The sequence below is a fragment of the Staurois parvus genome, unplaced genomic scaffold (assembly GCF_062004578.1).
Source record: "Staurois parvus isolate SC_StPar_1 unplaced genomic scaffold, SC_StPar_1.0 ptg000978l, whole genome shotgun sequence".
Taxonomy (NCBI): domain Eukaryota; kingdom Metazoa; phylum Chordata; class Amphibia; order Anura; family Ranidae; genus Staurois; species Staurois parvus.
The window spans coordinates 1,020,675-1,042,076 of NW_028318774.1; the positions used below are offsets into that span (position 1 = coordinate 1,020,675).

General features: G+C 44.9%; 4 non-coding genes across 4 annotated transcripts; all 4 read right to left on the bottom strand.

Moving 5' to 3' along the window:
* Positions 1-9,559: 9,559 nt before the first annotated feature.
* LOC149441516 (signal recognition particle RNA) lies at positions 9,560-9,860 on the bottom strand. The gene has a single exon (XR_016307349.1).
* Positions 9,861-13,022: 3,162 nt separating this feature from the next.
* Positions 13,023-13,323, bottom strand: LOC149441517 (signal recognition particle RNA). The gene has a single exon (XR_016307350.1).
* A 3,165-nt stretch (positions 13,324-16,488) lies between these two features.
* Positions 16,489-16,789, bottom strand: LOC149441518 (signal recognition particle RNA). Its single transcript, XR_016307339.1, has one exon.
* A 3,257-nt stretch (positions 16,790-20,046) lies between these two features.
* On the bottom strand, positions 20,047-20,347 carry LOC149441519 (signal recognition particle RNA). Its single transcript, XR_016307346.1, has one exon.
* Positions 20,348-21,402: the final 1,055 nt, after the last annotated feature.

The window sequence follows — 21,402 nt, forward strand, 5'->3', positions numbered from 1 at the left end:
GTAGAGGCGGACATCTTTTGTGGACCAAGGACGTGCAAACGTGGAGGCAAAAGCGGCGTGACCTGTCCAAGTTGCTGGTGCGGCTGTGCCAGCACCACGTTCACCCAGTGGGCCGTAAATGACATGTACTGTCCCTGACCATAGTTACAGCTCCACACGTCGGCGCTGCCGTGCACTTTGGCAGAGACCGACATGCTCAAAGACTGGCCCACCATCTCTTCTACATGTGAATGCAGGGCTGGCACTGCCTTTTTGACGAAGAAATGACGGCTTGGCACTCTCCACCGCGGCGCGGCACAAGCCATCATTTCTCGGAAAGGTGCTGAGTCCACCACTTGGAAAGGGAGGGACTGCAGCACCAGCAACTTGGACAGGAGGACGTTCAGCTTTTGCACCGTCGGGTGCGTGCTCGCAAACTGTTGTCTCTTGGAAACGGATTCCAAGAAAGACTGCTGACGGAATCCGTGAAGAGGAGTAGCAGGAGAAGGAGCATCTGAACGAGCGGAAGATGCCAACGAGCGACAACTCCCCTCAGCAGAGGTGTTGGAGCCTTGACTGGCTGATAGAGCGCGATTGACGTCAGGTGACGGAGCAAGTAACGGAGCGGGTGATGGAGCGATGGCTGGGGCAGGCAGAACCGCCGTATTTTTATCACGGTTTTCCCAGGCCACCAAATGGCGATGCTGCATATGCTGACGCAACGCTGTAGTCCCAACATGGGCCCCCTGGCCACGCTTGACTTTCTGGCCACATAGTCGACATACGGCTACGTTTACTTCCTCGGGCGGCTTGACAAAAAATTGCCACACCGCCGAGTAGGAAACTTTGCCCCCGCTACTCCTCACTGGCTGACTGCTACTTCCTCCGTGCACACCGGCACCACTACTGGCCGTGGTGGTAGGCTGCAGTGGAGCTGGTGCTCTACTCCGTGGCCGTTTGCCTCCACTGACACTGCTGCGACCCTGCTGCCTCCTGGGGAACCCACCGACTGTTTTGCTCGCTGCCAAGCTGGCACCCTCTTCTCCTGATGATGCGGAAGCAATAGCCTGATGACGACGAGGCTGCCAAGTGCGATCAGCCTCATCATCATCAATTAGGGTCTCCGCCTCACTACTAGCCCCCTCGGCTGCGTGTGGGTCAGGAGACAGACCTGTCTCTAGACCGGCTACCGAGCCACTCTCCTCGCCAGTACTTCTTCGCCTGGCTGCTGAAGAGGCGGATGTCTCCCCCCGTTCCTGACCGCCCTCTGTTAGCTCTTCCTCACTGTACAGTGGGGCTGAGCCCACAGCATGCGATACTTCGCTTGGTGAGGGAACACCAAAGGACAGGGGCAGGTAGAGGACACGTGATTTCAGTGGGCTTGCTCCCGGGCCATGCCAACTAACGGTTGTGTCTGACGTACCCACCGACCGTTGGCTGTAGGTATCAGAGGTGACCTGGGAAGAGGAAGACGACCGAGCCAACCAATCGATGACGGCACGGTTGTCGGTGGAGACACGACCGCTGGATGACACCGGGAGCACTGGCCTCTGGCTGCGACTAGTGCTGCCTCGACCCCTTCCTCTGCTGCCACGTCTGCTCGCTCCTAAAACATTGCCTCCTCTGCCACTCCTCTGCGTGTTGTCTGACATACTCTTTAATTCAACGATTCTGTGTCCCTAAGTAACAATTCTGTGTCCCTGAGTAACAATTCTGTGTCCCTCAGTAACAATTCTGTGTCCCTCAGTAACAATTCTGTGTCTGTCCCTCAGTAACAATTCTGTGTCCCTCAGTAACAATTCTGTGTCCCTCAGGAACAATTCTGTGTCTGTCCCAGAGTAACAATTCTGTGTCCCTGAGTAACAATTCTGTGTCCCTCAGTAACAATTCTGTGTCCCTGAGTAACAATTCTGTGTCCCTCAGTAACAATTCTGTGTCCCTCAGTAACAATTCTGTGTCTGTCCCTGAGTAACAATTCTGTGTCCCTGAGTAACAATTCTGTGTCCCTCAGTAACAATTCTGTGTCCCTCAGTAACAATTCTGTGTCCCTCAGTAACAATTCTGTGTCTGTCCCTGAGTAACAATTCTGTGTCTGTCCCTGAGTAACAATTCTGTGTCCCTCAGTAACAATTCTGTGTCCCTCAGTAACAATTCTGTGTCTGTCCCTGAGTAACAATTCTGTGTCCCTGAGTAACAATTCTGTGTCCCTCAGAAACAATTCTGTGTCCCTCAGTAACAATTCTGTGTCTGTCCCTGAGTAACAATTCTGTGTCCCTGAGTAACAATTCTGTGTCCCTGAGTAACAATTCTGTGTCCCTCAGTAACAATTCTGTGTCCCTCAGTAACAATTCTGTGTCCCTCAGTAACAATTCTGTGTCTGTCCCTGAGTAACAATTCTGTGTCTGTCCCTGAGTAACAATTCTGTGTCCCTCAGTAACAATTCTGTGTCCCTCAGTAACAATTCTGTGTCCCTCAGTAACAATTCTCTGTCTGTCCCTGAGTAACAATTCTGTGTCCCTCAGTAACAATTCTGTGTCCCTCAGTAACAATTCTGTGTCCCTCAGTAACAATTCTGTGTCTGTCCCTGAGTAACAATTCTGTGTCCCTCAGTAACAATTCTGTGTCCCTCAGTAACAATTCTGTGTCTGTCCCTGAGTAACAATTCTGTGTCTGTCCCTGAGTAACAATTCTGTGTCCCTCAGTAACAATTCTGTGTCCCTCAGTAACAATTCTGTGTCCCTCAGTAACAATTCTGTGTCTGTCCCTGAGTAACAATTCTGTGTCTGTCCCTGAGTAACAATTCTGTGTCCCTCAGTAACAATTCTGTGTCCCTCAGTAACAATTCTCTGTCTGTCCCTGAGTAACAATTCTGTGTCCCTCAGTAACAATTCTGTGTCCCTCAGTAACAATTCTGTGTCCCTCAGTAACAATTCTGTGTCTGTCCCTGAGTAACAATTCTGTGTCCCTCAGTAACAATTCTGTGTCCCTCAGTAACAATTCTGTGTCCCTCAGTAACAATTCTGTGTCTGTCCCTCAGTAACAATTCTGTGTCTGTCCCTGAGTAACAATTCTGTGTCTGTCCCTGAGTAACAATTCTGTGTCTGTCCCTGAGTAACAATTCTGTGTCCCTCAGTAACAATTCTGTGTCCCTCAGTAACAATTCTGTGTCCCTCAGTAACAATTCTGTGTCCCTCAGGAACAATTCTGTGTCTGTCCCAGAGTAAAAATTCTGTGTCCCTGAGTAACAATTCTGTGTCCCTCAGTAACAATTCTGTGTCCCTGAGTAACAATTCTGTGTCCCTCAGTAACAATTCTGTGTCCCTCAGTAACAATTCTGTGTCTGTCCCTGAGTAACAATTCTGTGTCCCTGAGTAACAATTCTGTGTCCCTCAGTAACAATTCTGTGTCCCTCAGTAACAATTCTGTGTCCCTCAGTAACAATTCTGTGTCTGTCCCTGAGTAACAATTCTGTGTCTGTCCCTGAGTAACAATTCTGTGTCCCTCAGTAACAATTCTGTGTCTGTCCCTGAGTAACAATTCTGTGTCCCTGAGTAACAATTCTGTGTCCCTCAGTAACAATTCTTTGTCCCTCAGTAACAATTCTGTCTGTCCCTGAGTAACAATTCTGTGTCCCTGAGTAACAATTCTGTGTCCCTGAGTAACAATTCTGTGTCCCTCAGTAACAATTCTGTGTCCCTCAGTAACAATTCTGTGTCTGTCCCTGAGTAACAATTCTGTGTCTGTCCCTCAGTAACAATTCTGTGTCTGTCCCTGAGTAACAATTCTGTGTCCCTCAGTAACAATTCTGTGTCCCTCAGTAACAATTCTCTGTCTGTCCCTGAGTAACAATTCTGTGTCCCTCAGTAACAATTCTGTGTCCCTCAGTAACAATTCTGTGTCCCTCAGTAACAATTCTGTGTCTGTCCCTGAGTAACAATTCTGTGTCCCTCAGTAACAATTCTGTGTCCCTCAGTAACAATTCTGTGTCTGTCCCTGAGTAACAATTCTGTGTCTGTCCCTGAGTAACAATTCTGTGTCCCTCAGTAACAATTCTGTGTCCCTCAGTAACAATTCTGTGTCCCTCAGTAACAATTCTGTGTCCCTCAGTAACAATTCTGTGTCTGTCCCTGAGTAACAATTCTGTGTCTGTCCCTGAGTAACAATTATGTGTCCCTCAGTAACAATTCTGTGTCCCTCAGTAACAATTCTCTGTCTGTCCCTGAGTAACAATTCTGTGTCCCTCAGTAACATTTCTGTGTCCCTCAGTAACAATTCTGTGTCCCTCAGTAACAATTCTGTGTCTGTCCCTGAGTAACAATTCTGTGTCCCTCAGTAACAATTCTGTGTCCCTCAGTAACAATTCTGTGTCTGTCCCTCAGTAACAATTCTGTGTCTGTCCCTGAGTAACAATTCTTTGTCTGTCCCTGAGTAACAATTCTGTGTCTGTCCCTGAGTAACAATTCTGTGTCCCTCAGTAACAATTCTGTGTCCCTGAGTAACAATTATGTGTCCCTGAGTAACAATTCTGTGTCCCTCAGTAACAATTCTGTGTCCCTCAGTAACAATTCTGTGTCTGTCCCTGAGTAACAATTCTGTGTCCCTCAGTAACAATTCTGTGTCCCTCAGTAACAATTCTGTGTCTGTCCCTGAGTAACAATTCTGTGTCTGTCCCTGAGTAACAATTCTGTGTCTGTCCCTCAGTAACAATTCTGTGTCCCTCAGTAACATTTCTGTGTCCCTCAGTAACAATTCTGTGTCTGTCCCTGAGTAACAATTCTGTGTCTGTCCCTCAGTAACAATTCTGTGTCCCTCAGTAACAATTCTGTGTCCCTCAGTAACAATTCTGTGTCTGTCCCTGAGTAACAATTCTGTGTCTGTCCCTGAGTAACAATTCTGTGTCTGTCCCTGAGTAACGATTCTGTCTGTCCCTGAGTAACAATTCTGTGTCTGTCCCTGAGTAACAATTCTGTGTCTGTCCCTCAGTAACAATTCTGTGTCTGTCCCTCAGTAAGAATTCTGTGTCCCTCAGTAACAATTCTGTGTCCCTCAGTAACAATTCTGTGTCCCCCAGTAACAATTCTGTGTCTGTCCCTGAGTAACAATTCTGTGTCCCTAAGTAAAGGTTCTGTGGCCCTAAGTAACGGTTCTGTGGCCCTAAGTAACGGCTCTGTGGCCCTAAGTAACGGTTCTGTGGCCCTAAGTAATGATTCTGTGTCCCTAAGTAACGGTTCTGTGTCCCTAAGTAACGATTCTGTGGCCCTAACTCTCTCCCTCAATACAGACAGGTCTGCCTCTCTTGAATGACTGGAGGCAAATGGAGAATTCTAAAATGGCCGCAATTTATAGCTCGACCATTACACAGTGCTGGCTGGCTGGCTGCTGATTGGCTAATGCGATCACATGTCATGAATGAATGCATTATGGGTCAGCGCGCCTTGTCTGCGCGCCTTCCCAGAGATCCCCGCTCCGTCGCCGCACATGTCGCCGCCATTTTAGGAAAAATTTCGATTCGCGCATCCGAAGTCTGCTAATTTTCGGATTCGTTGCGAATCGAAATTTTCCTAATATTCGAAACGAATTCCACTTAGCCAAGTTCGATTCGCTCATCTCTAATTACAAGAAACATGTTACCAAAGTGCAGAATGAATGGAACACTAGGAATTCAGGGAACACATTAAGGTGAGGGAGGGTGGGGTGGAGGGGGCTGACTGGGGCTTTTACAGGGAGGCTAAACAGCAATGTAATCCTTGAATTAGGGGAAGCTGATACAAAGTTCTGCTAATTTAACTCTCTATTATCTGCATGGGACTGTCTATCAATTCAAAGGATTCCGATTGATCCAGTCTGGGTGTATCAGTTGTATTACAATCTGTTCTCTATTTTTCATCTACTTTTACATTATTTTCCAAATAAATGAATAACTGATACAGAGAACAGAAATGCTTTATAAAAGAAAAAAAAACTGATTGGAAAAAAGCTTGATCTACCATGGAAATATCTTAAACTGTCGTGGTAAGAAAATGACATCATTTCTGACAGTTCTTCTGGGCTTTTGTCAACTTGTTCTGAAGTGTACTTCTCTTCAGCCCTAGAAAACAATGTTGACTTTACATTCTCAATATTACTACCAATTTTAGGGATATCATCAATTGTATCAATGCTTATAAATATTGATATTATTATATACAAAATGTAACCTTGCAGTTGTATGCTTAATACTGAACTTAGTGTGGACACCTGATTGACATAGCACAGGGCAGACCAGAACTCCTGGATGTATAGCAATCTCAACATCCTCAGCCTCCCATGTAGATGGGATTACAGATATACACCATTGCATCCAGCAGAGGAGGGAGCTTGCTCTGAGATACTAAAACAGTGTTTCTCAACCCTTAACCCTTTGAGGAACCCCTGGCAAAAAGTTTGAGATCTCGGGGAACCCCTGAAATAATGTTCACATCTACAGCTCACTGAACATTGATTGGTATGATCAGCAAGCTATTGCTAATACAACAATTTTTTTTAGAAATAGCTGTAAATAAAAGAATAAATATTAAAACGTACTTATTTATTGTGAAACTTGTGCTTTCTTTTTGTTTGGGGGGGGGGGCAGCAGGGCAGAATACAGGGGCTCACGTGGGTTCATTACATGAGGGAGAAGCAGGACACATTACATGGAAGCAGGGTACATTATGTGGGAACAGGGCACATTACATCAGGAAAGAGCACATTGTGTAACAGCAGGGCATAATACATGGGAACAGGGCACATTACATGGGAGCAGAGCACATTACATGGGAGCAGAGCATATTATACAGTAGCAGAGCATATTACATGGGGGCAGAGCACATTACATGGGAGCAGAGCACATTACATGGGAGCAGGGCACATTACATGGGAGCAGAGCATATTACATGGGAGCAGAGCATATTACTTGGGAGCAGGGTACATTACATGGGAGCAGGTTACATTACATGGGAGCAGGGCACATTACATGGGAGCAGGGTACATTACATGGGAGCAGAGCATATTACATGGGAGCAGAGCATATTACATGGGAGCAGGGCACATTACATGAGAGCAGGGTACATTACATGAGAGCAGAGCACATTACATGAGAGCAGGGCATATTATGTGGGAGCAGGGCACATTACATGGAGACAGGGCACATTACCTGGCAGCAGGGCAGGTAATGTAGGAGAAAAGAAGATTATATGAGGGCAGGGCACATTACATGGAGACAGGGCACATTATGTGGGAGCTGAGCATATTACATGGGAGCAGGGCACATTACATGGGAGCAGAGCATATTATACAGTAGCAGAGCATATTACATGGGGGCAGAGCACATTACATGGGAGCAGAGCACATTACATGGGAGCAGGGCACATTACATGGGAGCAGAGCATATTACATGGGAGCAGAGCATATTACATGGGAGCAGGGTACATTACATGGGAGCAGGTTACATTACATGGGAGCAGGGCACATTACATGGGAGCAGGGTACATTACATGGGAGCAGAGCATATTACATGGGAGCAGAGCATATTACATGGGAGCAGGGCACATTACATGAGAGCAGGGTACATTACATGAGAGCAGAGCACATTACATGAGAGCAGGGCATATTATGTGGGAGCAGGGCACATTACATGGAGACAGGGCACATTACCTGGCAGCAGGGCAGGTAATGTAGGAGCAAAGAAGATTATATGAGGGCAGGGCACATTACATGGAGACAGGGCACATTATGTGGGAGCTGAGCATATTACATGGGAGCAGGGCATATTACATGGGAGCAGAGCATATTACATGGGAGCTGGGCATATTACATGAGAGCAGAGCGTATTACATAGGAGCAGGGCACATTACATGAGAGCAGAGCACATTATATGGGAGCAGAGCATATTACATGGGAGCTGGGCATATTACATGGGAGCAGGACACATTACATGAGAGCAGGGAAGATTATGTGGGAGCAGGGCACATTACATGGAGACAGGGCACATTACATGAGAGCAGGGTAGATAACATGGGAGCAGAACACATTACATCAGGGCAGAGCACATGATGTGGGAGCTGGGCACATTACATTAGGGCAGGGTAGATTATGTGGGAGCAGAACATATTACATGAAAGCAGGCCACATTACATGGAGACAGGGCACATAACATGAAAGCAGGGCAGATAACATGAGGGCAGAGCACATGATGTGGGAGCAGGATACATTACATGAGGGCAGGGCAGATTATGTGGGAGCAGAGCACATCATGGGGCACACAGCCAGGGCCGTGGATAAAAGGGTACCACCAGTCCTCCTATACAGGGTCCAGGCCAGCAGGGGGGCCCAAGCAGCTGGATGAAATGGATGTGGGCAGGGAGGGTGATAAGCATGGCGGGGGGGGGGGGGAAATCACTGGGACCGATCCTCTCTTTCTGCAGCAGCTGAAAGCTGGCTTCTTCTCATCTCCCTCCTGCTTTCAGCTGCTGCAGAGAGAGCCATACAGGGAATCAGGTCCAGTAATTGCCCCCACCCCCCGCTGTACCTATCACCCTCCCTGAGCATCATAAACTTTCCCCTGCTAACCAGGCCCCCCATGTGCCCCCACCCCCACAGTGCTGCCGGCTTCCCTCCTCTCCTTCCTGCCAGCAGCTGTAAACACACAATAGGATCCTCCAGGATGGAGAGCAGGGGAAGGGTCCAGTATATATGTCACATTAACCAGCCATTTTCTTTACTAAATGAAAACAATGAATGATTGGTTCCGATCACTCACTGTGTTCATTCATAACTGAAGCGTTGTAAACCGTGTTTTTTGGGGGGGTGGGGCTTCCCAGGTTGGCTGCATGGGACCCTGTGGTTCCTAACAGCAGCACTGCACACAGCACAGTATGGCACAGTTCCTCACGTCAGAATGCCCGCCGCAGTCCCGGTAAAAGTCGCTGATTGCCGCCGTTTGTAAACGCTATATTGTTATTTTTTTATAGCAAACACATGTAGCGGAATACATTTTGACTTTGATTTATGATGAAATTTGATTTTTAACATTTTTTATACTGGACATGTTTAATAGCAAAAAGTCAAAAATAAATATATATATTTTTTTTTTAAAATTAGGACCGCACAGGCGATCAAATACCACCGAAAGAAAGCTCTGTTTGTGGGGAAAAGAAGGACATACATTTGATTTGGGTGCAGAGTTGCATGACTGCAAAATTTTCAGTTAAACTAACGCACTGCCATATCGCAAAAAATTGCCTGGTCAGGAAGGGGGGTAAATCCCCTGGAGGGCAAGTGGTTAAAAATTTAAAAAATTTAAAGAAAAACTGTATATAAATAATTATTTATGAAATGAATATAGTCACTGAGAGCGATTTCAATCCCCCCTAAATAACCACAACTATTTCAAAGATGATCATTGCTGCATTCAATCTTGAAAAGAAAGCAATGCTATATATTACAAAAAAACACCCCAAAAAGTTAAAATATTTAAGTGATGAAATCACACATAGAGAAGACTGTAGATACTGTATGTGAGGGCAATAAAGCTGTAAAAAAGCGTAATAATAATTGAGCAAAAAGTCTGTGTCTCACTGTGTTGTCCAGGCTGCTCTACACTGGCTATTCACAGGTGCAATCCCACTACTGATCAGCATGGGGGATTTGACCTGCTCCATTTCTGACCTGGGCCGGTTCACCCCTCCTTAGGACAACCTGGCGGCTCCAGGCTCCCCTAGAGCCACCATATTGATACTGAACTTAGTGTGGACACCCGCTCAACATAGCACAGAGTAGACCAGAACTCCTGGACTCAAGCAATCCGACAGCCTCAGCCTCCCAAGTAGCTGGGATTACAGACGCACGCCACCGCACCCAGCAGGAAAAATGCATGGCTTTGTGATATTAGAGGCTCAGAGCCAAAGAATGTCAAAGACCTGCCATCTAGTGTCAATATTGCTAATTACAAGTGTGTCATTGACATTACAAGAAACATGTTACCAAAGTGCAGAATAAATGGAACACTAGGAATTCAGGGAACACATTAAGGTGAGGGAGGGTGGGGTGGAGGGGGCTGACTGGGGCTTTTACAGGGAGGCTAAACAACAATGTAATCCTTGAATTAGGGGAAGCTGATACAAAGTTCTGCTAATTTAACTCTCTATTATCTGCCTGGGACTGTCTATCACTTCAAAGGATTCCGATTGATCCAGTCTGGGTGTATCAGTTGTATTACAATCTGTTCTCTATTTTTCATCTACTTTTACATTATTTTCCAAATAAATGAATAACTGATACAGATAACAGAAATGTTTTATACAAGAAAAAACAAATGATTGGAAAAAAGCTTGATCTACCATGGAAATATCTTAAACTGTCGTGGTAAGAAAATGACATCATTTCTGACAGTTCTTCTGGGCTTTTGTCAACTTGTTCTGAAGTGTACTTCTCTTCAGCCCTAGAAAACAATGTTGACTTTACATTCTCAATATTACTACCAATTTTAGGGATATTATCAATTGTATCAATGCTTATAAATATTGATATTATTATATACAAAATGGAACCTTGCAGTTGTATGTTTAATACTGAATTTAGTGTGGACACCTGATTGACATAGCACAGGGCAGACCAGACCTCCTGGATGTATAGCAATCTCAACATCCTCAGCCTCCCATGTAGATGGGATTACAGATATACGCCATTGCATCCAGCAGAGGAAGGAGCTTGCTCTGAGATACTAGAACAGTGTTTCTCAACCCTTAACCCTTTGAGGAACTCCTGGCAAAAATTTTGAGATCTCGGGGAACCCCTGAAATAATGTTCACATCTACAGCTCACTGATTGATTGGTATGATCAGCAAGCTATTGCTAATACAACAATTATTTTTAGAAATAGCAGTAAATAAAAGAATAAATATTAAAACGTACCTATTTATTGTGAAACTTGTGCTTTCTCTTTGTTTGGGGGGGCAGCAGGGCTGGATACAGGGGCTCAGGTGGGTTCATTACATGAGGGAGAAGCAGGGCACATTACATGGAAGCAGGGCACGTTATGTGAGAACAGAGCACATTGCGTGAGAGCAGGGCATTATGTGGGAACAGGGCACATTACATCAGGAAAGAGCACATTGTGTAACAGCAGGGAACAATACATGGGAACAGGGCACATTACATGGTAGCAGAGCATATTACATGGGAGCAGAGCACATTACATGGGAGCAGAGCACATTACATGGGAGCAGGGTACATTACATGGGAGCAGAGCATATTACATAGGAGCAGGGCACATTACATGAGAGCAGAGCACATTATATGGGAGCAGAACATATTACATGGGAGCTGGGCATATTACATGGGAGCAGGGCACATTACATGAGAGCAGGGCAGATTATGTGGGAGCAGGGTACATTACATGGAGACAGGGCACATTACATGAGAGCAGGGCACATTATATGGGAGCAGAGCATATTATATGGGAGCTGGGCATATTACATGGGAGCAGGGCACATTACATGAGAGCAGGGAAGATTATGTGGGAGCAGGGCACATTACATGGAGAAAGGCCACATTACATGGAGACAGGGCACATTACATTAGGGCAGGGCAGATAACATGAGGGCAGAGCACATTACATTAGGGCAGGGCAGATAACATGAGGGCAGAGCACATGATGTGGGAGCAGGATACATTACATGAGGGCAGCGCAGATTATGTGGGACCAGAGCACATCATGGGGCACACAGCCAGGGCCGTGGATAAGAGGGTACCACCAGTCCTCCTATACAGGGTCCAGGCCAGCAGGGGGGCCCAAGCAGCTGGATGAAATGGATGTGGGCAGGGAGGGTGATCAGCATGGCGGGGGGGGGGGGAAATCACTGGGACCGATCCTCTCTTTCTGCAGCAGCTGAAAGCTGGCTTCTTCTCATCTCCCTCCTGCTTTCAGCTGCTGCAGAGAGAGCCATACAGGGAATCAGGTCCAGTAATTGCCCCCGCCCCCCGCTGTACCTATCACCCTCCCTGAGCATCATACACTTTCCCCTGCTAACCAGGCCCCCCATGTGCCCCCACCCCCACAGTGCTGCCGGCTTCCCTCCTCTCCTTCCTGCCAGCAGCTGTAAACACACAATAGGATCCTCCAGGATGGAGAGCAGGGGAAGGGTCCAGTATATATGTCACATTAACCAGCCATTTTCTTTACTAAATGAAAACAATGAATGATTGGTACCGATCACTCACTGTGTTCATTCATAACTGAAGCGTTGTAAACCGTGTTTTTTGGGGGGGTGGGGCTTCCCAGGTTGGCTGCATGGGACCCTGTGGTTCCTAACAGCAGCACTGCACACAGCACAGTATGGCACAGTTCCTCACGTCAGAATGCCCGCCGCAGTCCCGGTAAAAGTCGCTGATTGCCGCCGTTTGTAAACGCTATATTGTTATTTTTTTATAGCAAACACATGTAGCGGAATACATTTTGGCTTTGATTTATGATGAAATTTGATTTTTAACATTTTTTATACTGGACATGTTTAATAGCAAAAAGTCAAAAATATATATATATATTTTTTTTTTTTAAAATTAAGACCGCACAGGCGATCAAATACCACCGAAAGAAAGCTCTGTTTGTGGGGAAAAGAAGGACATACATTTGATTTGGGTGCAGAGTTGCATGACTGCAAAATTTTCAGTTAAACTAACGCACTGCCATATCGCAAAAAATTGCCTGGTCAGGAAGGGGGGTAAATCCCCTGGAGGGCAAGTGGTTAAAAATTTAAAAAATTTAAAGAAAAACTGTATATAAATAATTATTTATGAAATGAATATAGTCACTGAGAGCGATTTCAATCCCCCCTAAATAACCACAACTATTTCAAAGATGTTCATTGCTGCATTCAATCTTGAAAAGAAAGCAATGCTACATATTACAAAAAAACACCCCAAAAAGTTAAAATATTTAAGTGATGAAATCACACATAGAGAAGACTGTAGATACTGTATGTGAGGGAAATAAAGCTGTAAAAAAGCGTAATAATAATTGAGCAAAAAGTCTGTGTCTCACTGTGTTGTCCAGGCTGCTCTACACTGGCTATTCACAGGTGCAATCCCACTACTGATCAGCATGGGGGATTTGACCTGCTCCATTTCTGACCTGGGCCGGTTCACCCCTCCTTAGGACAACCTGGCGGCTCCAGGCTCCCCTAGAGCCACCATATTGATACTGAACTTAGTGTGGACACCCGCTCAACATAGCACAGAGTAGACCAGAACTCCTGGACTCAAGCAATCCGACAGCCTCAGCCTCCCAAGTAGCTGGGATTACAGACGCACGCCACCGCACCCAGCAGGAAAAATGCATGGCTTTGTGATATTAGAGGCTCAGAGCCAAAGAATGTCAAAGACCTGCCATCTAGTGTCAATATTGCTAATTACAAGTGTGTCATTGACATTACAAGAAACATGTTACCAAAGTGCAGAATAAATGGAACACTAGGAATTCAGGGAACACATTAAGGTGAGGGAGGGTGGGGTGGAGGGGGCTGACTGGGGCTTTTACAGGGAGGCTAAACAACAATGTAATCCTTGAATTAGGGGAAGCTGATACAAAGTTCTGCTAATTTAACTCTCTATTATCTGCCTGGGACTGTCTATCACTTCAAAGGATTCCGATTGATCCAGTCTGGGTGTATCAGTTGTATTACAATCTGTTCTCTATTTTTCATCTACTTTTACATTATTTTCCAAATAAATGAATAACTGATACAGATAACAGAAATGTTTTATACAAGAAAAAACAAATGATTGGAAAAAAGCTTGATCTACCATGGAAATATCTTAAACTGTCGTGGTAAGAAAATGACATCATTTCTGACAGTTCTTCTGGGCTTTTGTCAACTTGTTCTGAAGTGTACTTCTCTTCAGCCCTAGAAAACAATGTTGACTTTACATTCTCAATATTACTACCAATTTTAGGGATATTATCAATTGTATCAATGCTTATAAATATTGATATTATTATATACAAAATGGAACCTTGCAGTTGTATGTTTAATACTGAATTTAGTGTGGACACCTGATTGACATAGCACAGGGCAGACCAGACCTCCTGGATGTATAGCAATCTCAACATCCTCAGCCTCCCATGTAGATGGGATTACAGATATACGCCATTGCATCCAGCAGAGGAAGGAGCTTGCTCTGAGATACTAGAACAGTGTTTCTCAACCCTTAACCCTTTGAGGAACTCCTGGCAAAAATTTTGAGATCTCGGGGAACCCCTGAAATAATGTTCACATCTACAGCTCACTGATTGATTGGTATGATCAGCAAGCTATTGCTAATACAACAATTATTTTTAGAAATAGCAGTAAATAAAAGAATAAATATTAAAACGTACCTATTTATTGTGAAACTTGTGCTTTCTCTTTGTTTGGGGGGGCAGCAGGGCTGGATACAGGGGCTCAGGTGGGTTCATTACATGAGGGAGAAGCAGGGCACATTACATGGAAGCAGGGCACGTTATGTGAGAACAGAGCACATTGCGTGAGAGCAGGGCATTATGTGGGAACAGGGCACATTACATCAGGAAAGAGCACATTGTGTAACAGCAGGGAACAATACATGGGAACAGGGCACATTACATGGTAGCAGAGCATATTACATGGGAGCAGAGCACATTACATGGGAGCAGAGCACATTACATGGGAGCAGGGTACATTACATGGGAGCAGAGCATATTACATAGGAGCAGGGCACATTACATGAGAGCAGAGCACATTATATGGGAGCAGAGCATATTACATGGGAGCTGGGCATATTACATGGGAGCAGGGCACATTACATGAGAGCAGGGCAGATTATGTGGGAGCAGGGTACATTACATGGAGACAGGGCACATTACATGAGAGCAGGGCACATTATATGGGAGCAGAGCATATTATATGGGAGCTGGGCATATTACATGGGAGCAGGGCACATTACATGAGAGCAGGGAAGATTATGTGGGAGCAGGGCACATTACATGGAGAAAGGCCACATTACATGGAGACAGGGCACATTACATTAGGGCAGGGCAGATAACATGAGGGCAGAGCACATTACATTAGGGCAGGGCAGATAACATGAGGGCAGAGCACATGATGTGGGAGCAGGATACATTACATGAGGGCAGGGCAGATTATGTGGGACCAGAGCACATCATGGGGCACACAGCCAGGGCCGTGGATAAAAGGGTACCACCAGTCCTCCTATACAGGGTCCAGGCCAGCAGGGGGGCCCAAGCAGCTGGATGAAAGGATGTGGGCAGGGAGGGTGATCAGCATGGCGGGGGGGGGGGGAAATCACTGGGACCGATCCTCTCTTTCTGCAGCAGCTGAAAGCTGGCTTCTTCTCATCTCCCTCCTGATTTCAGCTGCTGCAGAGAGAGCCATACAGGGAATCAGGTCCAGTAATTGCCCCCACCCCCCGCTGTACCTATCACCCTCCCTGAGCATCATACACTTTCCCCTGCTAACCAGGCCCCCCATGTGTCCCCACCCCCACAGTGCTGCCGGCTTCCCTCCTCTCCTTCCTGCCAGCAGCTGTAAACACACAATAGGATCCTCCAGGATGGAGAGCAGGGGAAGGGTCCAGTATATATGTCACATTAACCAGCCATTTTCTTTACTAAATGAAAACAATGAATGATTGGTACTGATCACTCACTGTGTTCATTCATAACTGAAGCGTTGTAAACCGTGTTTTTTGGGGGGGTGGGGCTTCCCAGGTTGGCTGCATGGGACCCTGTGGTTCCTAACAGCAGCACTGCACACAGCACAGTATGGCACAGTTCCTCACGTCAGAATGCCCGCCGCAGTCCCGGTAAAAGTCGCTGATTGCCGCCGTTTGTAAACGCTATATTGTTATTTTTTTATAGCAAACACATGTAGCGGAATACATTTTGGCTTTGATTTATGATGAAATTTGATTTTTAACATTTTCTATACTGGACATGTTTAATAGCAAAAAGTCAAAAATATATATATATATATATATTTTTTTTTTTAAATTAAGACCGCACAGGCGATCAAATACCACCGAAAGAAAGCTCTGTTTGTGGGGAAAAGAAGGACATACATTTGATTTGGGTGCAGAGTTGCATGACTGCAAAATTTTCAGTTAAACTAACGCACTGCCATATCGCAAAAAATAGCCTGGTCAGGAAGGGGGGTAAATCCTCTGGAGGGCAAGTGGTTAAAAATTTAAAAAATTTAAAGAAAAACTGTATATAAATAATTATTTATGAAATGAATATTGTCACTGAGAGCGATTTCAATCCCCCCTAAATAACCACAACTATTTCAAAGATGATCATTGCTGCATTCAATCTTGAAAAGAAAGCAATGCTATATATTACAAAAAAACACCCCAAAAAGTTAAAATATTTAAGTGATGAAATCACACATAGAGAAGACTGTAGATACTGTATGTGAGGGCAATAAAGCTGTAAAAAAGCGTAATAATAAATGAGCAAAAAGTCTGTGTCTCACTGTGTTGTCCAGGCTGCTCTACACTGGCTATTCACAGGTGCAATCCCACTACTGATCAGCATGGGGGATTTGACCTGCTCCATTTCTGACCTGGGCCGGTTCACCCCTCCTTAGGACAACCTGGCGGCTCCAGGCTCCCCTAGAGCCACCATATTGATACTGAACTTAGTGTGGACACCCGCTCAACATAGCACAGAGTAGACCAGAACTCCTGGACTCAAGCAATCCGACAGCCTCAGCCTCCCAAGTAGCTGGGATTACAGACGCACGCCACCGCACCCGGCAGGAAAAGTGCATGGCTTTGTGATATTAGAGGCTCAGAGCCAAAGAATGTCAAAGACCTGCCATCTAGTGTCAATATTGCTAATTACAAGTGTGTCATTGACATTACAAGAAACATGTTACCAAAGTGCAGAATGAATGGAACACTAGGAATTCAGGGAACACATTAAGGTGAGGGAGGGTGGGGTGGAGGGGGCTGACTGGGGCTTTTACAGGGAGGCTAAACAGCAATGTAATCCTTGAATTAGGGGAAGCTGATACAAAGTTCTGCTAATTTAACTCTCTATTATCTGCCTGGGACTGTCTATCACTTCAAAGGATTCCGATTGATCCAGTCTGGGTGTATCAGTTGTATTACAATCTGTTCTCTATTTTTCATCTACTTTTACATTATTTTCCAAATAAATGAATAACTGATACAGAGAACAGAAATGTTTTATACAAGAAAAAACAAATGATTGGAAAAAAGCTTGATCTACCATGGAAATATCTTAAACTGTCGTGGTAAGAAAATGACATCATTTCTGACAGTTCTTCTGGGCTTTTGTCAACTTGTTCTGAAGTGTACTTCTCTTCAGCCCTAGAAAACAATGTTGACTTTACATTCTCAATATTACTACCAATTTTAGGGATATTATCAATTGTATCAATGCTTATAAATATTGATATTATTATATACAAAATGGAACCTTGCAGTTGTATGTTTAATACTGAACTTAGTGTGGACACCTGATTGACATAGCACAGGGCAGACCAGACCTCCTGGATGTATAGCAATCTCAACATCCTCAGCCTCCCATGTAGATGGGATTACAGATATACGCCATTGCATCCAGCAGAGGAGGGAGCTTGCTCTGAGATACTAGAACAGTGTTTCTCAACCCTTTTCCCTTCGAGGAACCCCTGGCAAAAAGTTTGAGATCTCGGGGAACCCCTGAAATAATGTTCACATCTACAGCTCACTGATTGATTGGTATGATCAGCAAGCTATTGCTAATACAACAATTATTTTTAGAAATAGCAGTAAATAAAAGAATAAATATTAAAACGTACCTATTTATTGTGAAACTTGTGCTTTCTCTTTGTTTGGGGTGGCAGCAGGGCAGGATACAGGGGCTCAGGTGGGTTCATTACATGAGGGAGAAGCAGGACACATTACATGGAAGCAGAGCACGTTATGTGAGAACAGAGCACATTGCGTGAGAGCAGGGCATATTATGTGGGAACAGGGCACATTACATCAGGAAAGAGCACATTGTGTAACAGCAGGGCACAATACATGGGAAAAGGGCACATTACATGGGAGCAGAACATATTACATGGGAGCAGAGCATATTATACGGTAGCAGAGCATATTACATGGGAGCAGAGCACATTACATGGGAGCAGAGCACATTACATGGGAGCAGGGTACATTACATGGGAGCAGAGCATATTACATAGGAGCAGGGCACATTACATGAGAGCAGAGCACATTATATGGGAGCAGAGCATATTACATGGGAGCTGGGCATATTACATGGGAACAGGGCACATTACATGAGAGCAGGGCAGATTATGTGGGAGCAGGGTACATTACATGGAGACAGGGCACATTACATGAGAGCAGGGCACATTATATGGGAGCAGAGCATATTACATGGGAGCTGGGCATATTACATGGGAGCAGGGAAGATTATGTGGGAGCAGGGCACATTACATGGAGACAGGGCACATTACATTAGGGCAGGGCAGATAACATGAGGGCAGAACACATGATGTGGGAGCAGGGCACATTACATTAGGGCAGGGTAGATTATGTGGAAGCAGAACATATTACATGAAAGCAGGCCACATTACATGGAGACAGGGCACATAACATGAAAGCAGGGCAGATAACATGAGGGCAGAGCACATGATGTGGGAGCAGGATACATTACATGAGGGCGGGGCAGATTATGTGGGACCAGAGCACATCATGGGGCACACAGCCAGGGCCGTGGATAAAAGGGTACCACCAGTCCTCCTATACAGGGTCCAGGCCAGCAGGGGGGCCCAAGCAGCTGGATGAAAGGATGTGGGCAGGGAGGCTGATCAGCATGGCGGGGGGGGAAATCACTGGGACCGATCCTCTCTTTCTGCAGCAGCTGAAAGCTGGCTTCTTCTCATCTCCCTCCTGATTTCAGCTGCTGCAGAGAGAGCCATACAGGGAATCAGGTCCAGTAATTGCCCCCACCCCCCGCTGTACCTATCACCCTCCCTGAGCATCATACACTTTCCCCTGCTAACCAGGCCCCCCATGTGTCCCCACCCCCACAGTGCTGCCGGCTTCCCTCCTCTCCTTCCTGCCAGCAGCTGTAAACACACAATAGGATCCTCCAGGATGGAGAGCAGGGGAAGGGTCCAGTATATATGTCACATTAACCAGCCATTTTCTTTACTAAATGAAAACAATGAATGATTGGTACTGATCACTCACTGTGTTCATTCATAACTGAAGCGTTGTAAACCGTGTTTTTTGGGGGGGTGGGGCTTCCCAGGTTGGCTGCATGGGACCCTGTGGTTACTAACAGCAGCACTGCACACAGCACAGTATGGCACAGTTCCTCACGTCAGAATGCCCGCCGCAGTCCCGGTAAAAGTCGCTGATTGCCGCCGTTTGTAAACGCTATATTGTTATTTTTTTATAGCAAACACATGTAGCGGAATACATTTTGGCTTTGATTTATGATGAAATTTGATTTTTAACATTTTTTATACTGGACATGTTTAATAGCAAAAAGTCAAAAATATATATATATTTTTTTTTTTTAAAATTAAGACCGCACAGGCGATCAAATACCACCGAAAGAAAGCTCTGTTTGTGGGGAAAAGAAGGACATACATTTGATTTGGGTGCAGAGTTGCATGACTGCAAAATTTTCAGTTAAACTAACGCACTGCCATATCGCAAAAAATTGCCTGGTCAGGAAGGGGGGTAAATCCCCTGGAGGGCAAGTGGTTAAAAATTTAAAAAATTTAAAGAAAAACTGTATATAAATAATTATTTATGAAATGAATATTGTCACTGAGAGCGATTTCAATCCCCCCTAAATAACCACAACTATTTCAAAGATGATCATTGCTGCATTCAATCTTGAAAAGAAAGCAATGCTATATATTACAAAAAAACACCCCAAAAAGTTAAAATATTTAAGTGGTGAAATCACACATAGAGAAGACTGTAGATACTGTATGTGAGGGCAATAAAGCTGTAAAAAAGCGTAATAATAATTGAGCAAAAAGTCTGTGTCTCACTGTGTTGTCCAGGCTGCTCTACACTGGCTATTCACAGGTGCAATCCCACTACTGATCAGCATGGGGGATTTGACCTGCTCCATTTCTGACCTGGGCCGGTTCACCCCTCCTTAGGACAACCTGGTGGCCCCAGGCTCCCCTAGAGCCACCATATTGATACTGAACTTAGTGCGGACACCCGCTCAACATAGCACAGAGTAGACCAGAACTCCTGGACTCAAGCAATCCGACAGCCTCAGCCTCCCAAGTAGCTGGGATTACAGATGCACGCCACCGCACCCGGCAGGAAAAGTGCATGGCTTTGTGATATTAGAGGCTCAGAGCCAAAGAATGTCAAAGACCTGCCATCTAGTGTCAATATTGCTAATTACAAGTGTGTCATTGACATTACAAGAAACATGTTACCAAAGTGCAGAATGAATGGAACACTAGGAATTCAGGGAACACATTAAGGTGAGGGAGGGTGGGGTGGAGGGGGCTGACTTGGGCTTTTACAGGGAGGCTAAACAGCAATGTAATCCTTGAATTAGGGAAAGCTGATACAAAGTTCTGATAAGTTAACTCTCTATTATCTGCCTGGGACTGTCTATCAATTCAAAGGATTCTGACTGATCCAGTCTGGGTGTATCAGTTGTATTACAATCTGTTCTCTATTTTTCATCTACTTTTACATTATTTTCCAAATAAATGAATAACTGATACAGAGAACAGAAATGCTTTATAAAAGAAAAAAAAACTGATTGGAAAAAAGCTTGATCTACCATGGAAATATCTTAAACTGTCGTGGTAAGAAAATGACATCATTTCTGACAGTTCTTCTGGGCTTTTGTCAACTTGTTCTGAAGTGTACTTCTCTTCAGCCCTAGAAAACAATGTTGACTTTACATTCTCAATATTACTACCAATTTTAGGGATATTATCAATTGTATCAATGCTTATAAATATTGATATTATTATATAAAAAATGGAACCTTGCAGTTGTATGTTTAATACTGAACTTAGTGTGGACACCTGATTGACATAGCACAGGGCAGACCAGACCTCCTGCATGTATAGCAATCTCAACATCCTCAGCCTCCCACGTAGATGGGATTACAGATATACGCCATTGCATCCAGCAGAGGAGGGAGCTTGCTCTGAGATACTAGAACAGTGTTTCTCAACCCTTTTCCCTTCGAGGAACCCCTGGCAAAAAGTTTGAGATCTCGGGGAACCCCTGAAATAATGTTCACATCTACAGCTCACTGATTGATTGGTATGATCAGCAAGCTATTGCTAATACAACAATTATTTTTAGAAATAGCAGTAAATAAAAGAATAAATATTAAAACGTACTTAT